Here is a 7,759-nt window from a genome sequence, read left to right as displayed (position 1 = left end):
TATGAAGAAGACCTACATCCGGCCATCTCTATTGCGACCCAGTAGCGGTTCCTCTTCCCAGTCACCGGAAGAAGCCCCGAGTCCACAACACCCTTCGACCAGGTCAGTGATAGTATACACAGGCCACATGGACCCGGGGGAATCGGAACCCAGAAGCAAGTGCCATCCAAGATCTGGTTTCCCGTGTTCAGAGTCAGGAAGCGGCGCAAAACCAGGTGATGCGGTATCTCCAAGAACTATCTGGCAGGTTGGATCAAATTCAGGTTTCCCTGGCTTCAGTAGTTCCGGTTCCAGCTCCAGTACCCACTCCGGTAGTCGTTCCTGATAATGCTCACGCAGTGTCCGGTACCAGGTCACGCCTTCAGCTTCCCACTCCCTCTCGCTACAACGGCAACCCGAAGAATTGCCGTGGTTTTCTTAACCAGTGCGAGGTGCAGTTTGAACTCCTCGCACACAACTTTCCCACGGATCGATCCAAAGTAGCATACATTATTTCCTTGCTTGAGGGTTCAGCGCTGGAATGGGTGTCTCCTTTATGGGAGCGATCTGATCCTTTGGTTTCCAGCTACACTAATTTCATCTCATCTTTCCGCAGGATCTTTGATGAGCCTGGCAGAACGGCCGCTGCCTCTTCAGATCTTCTCAGAGTTCGACAAGGCTCTCGTTCAGTTGGTCAGTATGTGATTCATTTTCAGACCATAGCTTCCGAATTACGCTGGGATAATGATGCCTTACGGGCCGCTTTCTGGAACGGGCTGTCCGACCGTCTTAAAGACGAATTGATTACAAGAGATTTGCCAGATTCTTTGGAACAGTTGATCTCGCTCTGTGTGAAAGTGGATCTCCGCATGCAGGAACGAGTTGGCGAACGTTCTCGGTCTGATCGGTGCAGATTCCGGGCTCCTCCGTCTAAACCATCGGTTACGACAGCTCCAGACGAACCCATGCAGATTAATCGGTCTCGACTGTCTCCAGAGGAGCGACAGCGTCGGCGTGAGAACAGACTTTGCCTCTACTGTGGAGCCGCGGATCACTTCCTCAAGTCTTGCAAAGCTCGCCCGGGAAACGGGCAATCCTAGCCTGTTCCGGGGAAGTCAAGCTGGGTGTGGTTTCTCAATCTTCTCCAGAAGTGGACTGTTTACTCTCAGTATCTTTGTCTACTAAAACAGAAGTCAAAACCGTTATGGCTCTTTTGGATTCAGGTGCTGCGGGGAATTTTATTTCTCTCCCCTGCGCCCAGAGTTTGGGTTTGAAATTACAGTTGGTCGAGCGACCTATTACTATTACAGCCATTAACGGTGTTCAAATTCCTAACGCCTTGATTACGAGTCAGTCTGAGTCAATTCAGCTACAAGTGGGAGCTTTACATCGTGAACAACTGAAGTTTCTAGTTATTCAGGAAATGTCTCATGATCTCGTTTTGGGTCTTCCCTGGCTCAGGCTACACAACCCTCATGTCGACTGGGGGTTGACACAAATAATTTCTTGGAGTCCTTTCTGACGATTGAATTGTCTTACTCCTGTCGTTCCACTCCGTGCATCGGCCAAGTTGGACGTGGAGTTAGTTCCTGAGGCTTATCGAGAATTTTTAGATGTCTTCTCGGAACAGGCGGCTGATAAATTACCTCCGCATAGGGCTTGGGACTGTCCCATTGAGCTCATTCCTGGGAAAATGCCGCCCCGAGGTCGCACTTATCCTTTGTCGGTTCCAGAGACACAAGCTATGTCAGAGTACATTAAGTCGAATTTGCAGAAGGGGTTGATCCGTCCCTCCACTTCTCCAGCGGGAGCTGGCTTCTTCTTTGTAAGGAAAAAAGATGGAGGGCTGAGACCATGCATTGACTATCGTGGTTTAAATGAAGTCACCATTAAAAACAAGTATCCTCTGCCGCTCATCACAGAGCTTTTCGATAGAGTGCGTGGAGCTCGAGTATTTACTAAGCTTGACTTAAGAGGAGCATAAAACTTAATACGTATTCGACAAGGAGATGAGTGGAAGATGGCTTTCAATACTAGAGACGGGCATTATGAGTACCTGGTAATGCCATTTGGCCTCAGCAACGCCCCCGCTGTCTTTCAAGGATTCATTAATGAAGTCTTTCGGGATATGTTGTATCTGAATGTAGTAGTCTATTTGGATGACATTCTGATTTTTTCAAAGAATCTTTCTGAGCACCGACTACAGGTTAAGGAAGTACTCCTTCGGTTGCGCAAGAATCATCTTTATGGCAAGATCTCCAAGTGCACCTTTGAGGTTCCTTCTATTTCATTTTTGGGCTAAATTATTTCTGGAACTGAATTGCGTATGGATCCGGAGAAACTCTCGGCCATCCGGGATTGGACTCAACCTCTTTCCTTAAAAGCAGTGCAACGATTTCTAGGATTCGCAAATTATTATCGGAAATTTATAAGAGGTTTCTCTACCATCGTGGCACCTATTACGGCTCTGACTAAGAAAGGGGCTGACCCAAGCAATTGGCCTTCTGAAGCAGTAGCAGCGTTCAAACAGTTGAAGACCGCCTTTATATCTTCTCCCGTACTTCAGCAGCCAGATTTCCTAAAACCATTCTTTTTGGAGGTTGATGCTTCCACGGTAGGCATAGGTGCTGTACTCTCGCAGTACGCTTCAGATGGGAAGTTGCATCCGTGTGGGTTTCATTCTCGCAAGTTCTCCCCTGCTGAACTAAATTACACCATCGGAGACAAAGAGCTACTGGCAATTAAATCTGCGTTGGAAGAATGGAGGTATCTTCTGGAGGGTGCTAAACACTTAATTACAATTTTTACGGACCACAAGAATTTACTGTATCTAAAGACGGACCAATGTTTGAACCCCCGTCAGGCAAGATGGGCGCTCTTCTTTACCAGATTTTCCTTTATCATCAAGTATCGGGCTGGAACTCTAAATACCAAGGCGGATGCCCTATCCCGTTCAGTGATGGCTTCTGATGAGGAGAATACAATGGGGAAGGCATTAATCCTCAGTCCCATCTCTATTTCTGCAGCTCCCACTAGGTTGGGTCCTCCTCCTGGAAGAATGTCGGTACCAGTTAAATTTCGACCGAAACTGTTGCAGTGGGCACATACTTCTAAGTTTTCTGGTCATCCGGGAGTTCAGAAAATGTGGGAATTTCTGCGAAGATCATACTGGTGGGACACTATGAAAAAAGATGTTCAAGAGTATGTCAATTCGTGTCCTCAATGTGCTCAGCACAAAACTCCACGTCTGCCGCCTGCGGGGTTGTTGCATCCTTTATCCATTCCTAAAAGGCCTTGGACTCATATCTCGATGGACTTTGTTACTGAATTACCGCTCTCTAAGGGTCATAACACCATTTGGGTGATCATTGACCGATTCTCTAAGATGGCACATTTTGTTCCGTTGACCGGATTACCCTCCGCTTCCAAGTTGGCCCTGTTATTTATCCAAGAGCATTTCCGCCTGCACGGGTTACCTCTGGAAATAGTCTCAGATCGGGGAGTACAGTTTACAGCAAGATTCTGGAGAGCCCTCTGTTCAACTCTACAAATTAAGCTCAAATTCTCTTCTGCTTACCATCCACAGACTAATGGGCAAACTGAACGCGTCAATCAGGATCTAGAGACTTTTCTCCGTATTTGAAACAAAAAAATATATGAATAGCGCTCCCCAATTGGGATAAATATCACCAAAGCGTAATGTCCATCAGATTCTTGCAAGGAATAATGATGACAATAATTCACGTTCTGATATCTTCTCACATAGACGTCCAAGATACCTCAAATGAGATTAGAAAAAACGCCTCTCATAGCGTAAAACAATTTTTCCATTTATTCTAAAACTTTAAAAATTCATATGATGACAATCATTCAGTTATCCACCACCATACAGAGTAACTGCGTACCAGAGTGGGCCTATACAAGGCATGTGTTGCACATGAAAGGGTTAGTCCCGGGTGTAACTCCTCCACGGTCCAGTTGTTCTGCCCTTCAAGGTTCCACGCTGTATCAGTCTCTGGCTTGATCCACCAACGCGTTTCAACATAAAGTCTTTTTCAAGGTGTACTGGTGGTTGTCAGGCCTTCTATATTTATACTACTACTAGCCAATCATAAGTAAGTGGGCGGTCTTACATTCATTAATACATTTACAATCCTCAATTTCACTCAGTTATAAACCTTTTTAACATTCTATAGTATCCCCAACCTGTACATACCCTTATCCACTGAAAAATCACTCTGGATATGCATTCATAAGGGTTTTATTTGTTTGAATTCCGTTTTTCCGGAAGTGGTCATTAATACTTCCTGTCCCGTTAGGGTTACTGCTCTCCTCTCTATACTCCTCTCAGTATAGTTCCCCCCATTTTCACTTAAATTCTCCGTATTTACCTTTCCCCTTCTCAAGATAACTGGGTGGAGTTGTTGCCGTGGGCTGAGTTTGCCCACAACCATCTTTATCATTCTTCTGCTGGTGAGTCTCCATTCTTTATTAATAATGGATTTCATCCCAAAGTTCCGGAGTTGCCCATTTGTCCTCCAGAAGAAGTTCCTGCTGCAGCTTCAACTCTCCGACATTTCACTCAAATTTGGAGCCGAGTTCATGCCAATCTTAAGAGGGTTTCCGGTCGCTATAAATTCTTTGCAGATAGGAAACGACGAGCAGCTCCTCAATATAAGGTTGGTGACAAGGTATGGCTCTCTACCCGCAATCTTCGTTTGAAAGTACCCACCATGAAATTTGCCCCAAGATTCATTGGTCCTTTCTCAGTGCGGCAAGTCTTGAACCCGGTCGTTTGCAAATTGGAGTTGCCTTCCCACCTTCGAATTCCAAACTCCTTCCACGTCTCTCTCCTCCGCCCCCTCATTCTAAATCGGTTCCACTCAGCATCTCCTAGGCCAACTACTACAGTGTCTGAAGCTGGGACAGAATTTGAAATCAAAGCTATTCTTGACTCTCGTTATTTTCATAAAAAACTACAGTACTTGGTAGAGTGGAAAGGTTATGGTCCTGAAGAGAGAAGTTGGATTAATGCTACTGAGGTAATGGCTCCCCGACTGGTTCGGATCTTCCATTCCAGACATCCAACTAAACCCGGAAAGTGTCCAGGGGCCACTCCTGGAGGAGGGGGTACTGTCACACCCCGCGGGCAGCGGCGGCCGCGCTTACCTCTGCGGGTGTCCTGGATGGCCTGGCGTCTCTCTCCTCCGGCGGCCTCGGGGGTCCGGCGTCGGGTCGGCGGGTCTCTCCGGCGGCTCCCGGAGCGAGGGCGCCGCCATGCTGTTCTGGATTAGGTAGGCGGAGCGGGGCTGACGTCATCTGCCCGCTCCGCCAATCAGACTAAGGCGGGAGGTTCAAAGCCAGACGCAGAGCAGGGAGCCGGCGCCTGTGTATCATCATTCTGCCTGTCAGAAGCCGTGATCTCCAGAGCTCCCTTGTTCCTGTTTCCGCTGTGCCTTCCAGCATACCCGTGTCTCCAGTGTATCAGTGTTTCCTCGCACCTCCACGCCTCCAAGCGCCCGAGCGCCATCAAGCACCTCCGTGCCTCCAAGCGCCATCAAGCACCTCCGTGCCTCCGAGTGCCATCACGCACCTCCGTGCCTCCAAGCGCCCGAGCGCCATCAAACACCTCCGTGCCTCCAAGCGCCCGAGCACCATCACGCACCTCCGTGCCTCCAAGCGCCCGAGCGCCATCACGCACCTCCGTGCCTCCAAACGCCCGAGCGCCATCAAGCACCTCCGTGCCTCCAAGCGCCCGAGCGCCATCACGCACCTCCGTGCCACCAAGGCGCCTGAGCGCCCTCAGTGCCTCGGCGCCTCAGAACCTCAGCGCCTCAGAACCTCAGTGCCTCAGAACCTCTGTACCTCGGTGCCTCAACACCACAGAACCTCAGCGCCTCGGCACCTCAGTGCCACAGAACCTCAGTACCTCCAGCATCTCAGTGCCTTCAGTACCTCAATAACACCAGCACCTCTGTACCTCAGCACTTAGCACTTTTACTAGTCTTGTTTTTCAGGAGACCTTCAAGCATTCCTCCGTGCTTCCTGCTTACCGTCTTCATCCTGTATGAAGAAGACCTACATCCGGCCATCTCTATTGTGACCCAGTAGCGGTTCCTCTTCCCAGTCACCGGAAGAAGCCCCGAGTCCACAACACCCTTCGACCAGGTCAGTGATAAGAATGGGCCTTAACTGATTTTGGCAGCGGCAATCCAGACGCCTAATGAGCCTGCTGAATCGTGTTACAGATCCAGCGAGCAATAGTTTGCTTTGAAGCAGGCGCCCCAAGCTTGTTGGAAGCATACAGGATAAACAAAGATTCTGTTTTCCTGACCCTAGCCGTTCTGGCAACATAAACCTTCAAAGCCCTGACCACATCAAGTAACTCGGAATCCTCCAAGTCAGTAGTAGCCACAGGCACCACAATAGGTTGGTTTATATGAAAGGATGAAACCACTTTCGGCAGAAATTGTGGGCGGATCCGCAATTCTGCTCTATCCGCATGGAAAACCAGATAAGGGCTTTTATGTGACATAGCCGCCAATTCTGACACACGCCTAGCCGAAGCCAAGGCTAATAGCATGACCACCTTCCACGTGAGATATTTTACTTCCACCTGTTTTGAGTGGTTCAAACCAGTGTGATTTCAGGAAACTCAACACCACGTTAAGATCCCAAGGTGCCACTGGAGGCACAAAAGGGGGCTGACTATGCAGCACTCCCTTTACAAACGTCTGAACTTCAGGCAGAGAAGCCAGTTCTTTTTGAAAGAAAATGGATAAGGCCGAAATCTGAACCTTAATGGAACCCAATTGAAGGCCCAAAGTCACTCCCGACTGTAGGAAGTGAAGGAAAAGGCCTAGCTGGAATTCCTCCGTAGGGGTATTCCTGGCCTCACACCAAGCCACATATTTTCGCCATATACGGTGATAATGTTGAGCCGTCACATCCTTCCTAGCCTATATCAGCGTAGGAATGACCTCACCCGGAATGCCTTTTTCTGCTAGGATCCGGCGTTCAACCGCCATGCCGTCAAACGCAGCCGCGGTAAGACTTGGAACAGACAGGGCCCCTGTTGCAACAAGTCCTGTCTTAGAGGCAGAGGCCACGGGTCCTCTGTGAGCATTTCTTGCAGAACTAGATACCAAGTCCTTCTTGGCCAATCCGGAACAATGAGTATTGTTCTCACTCCTCTTTTTCTTATGATTCTCAGCACCTTGTGAGAGGAAGAGGAGGAAATACATAGACCGATTGGAACACCAACGGTGACACCAGTGCGTCCACAGCTATCGCCTGAGGGTCTCATGACCTGGCGCAATATCTGTAGCTTTTTGTTGAGGAGAGATGCCATCACGTCCACCTGTGGCAGTTCCCACCGACTTGCAATCTGCGTGAAGACTTCTTGATGAAGTCCCCCCTCTCCCGGGTGGAGGTCGTGCCTGCTGAGGAAGTCTGCATCCCAGCTGTCCACTCCCGGGATGAACACTGCTGACAGTGCGCTTACGCGATTCTCCGCCCAGCGAAGAATTCTGGTGGCTTCTGACTGAATCAGAACCGGTTGGTCACGAAGCAGGGTCTCCGCTTGACGTAGGGCGTTGTATACGGCCCTTAAATCCAGGATGGTGATGTGAAGGCAAGTCTCCTGACTTGACCACAGACCTTGGAAATTCCTTCCCTGTGCGACTGCCCCCACCCTCGGAGGCTTGCATCCGTGGTCACCAGGACCCAGTCCTGAATGCCGAATCTGCGGCCCTCGAGAAGGTGAACACTCTGCAGCCAC

Source organism: Pseudophryne corroboree, chromosome 2, assembly GCF_028390025.1.
Source record: "Pseudophryne corroboree isolate aPseCor3 chromosome 2, aPseCor3.hap2, whole genome shotgun sequence".
Taxonomy (NCBI): Eukaryota; Metazoa; Chordata; class Amphibia; order Anura; family Myobatrachidae; genus Pseudophryne; species Pseudophryne corroboree.
This window is presented reverse-complemented; position numbering follows the sequence as displayed.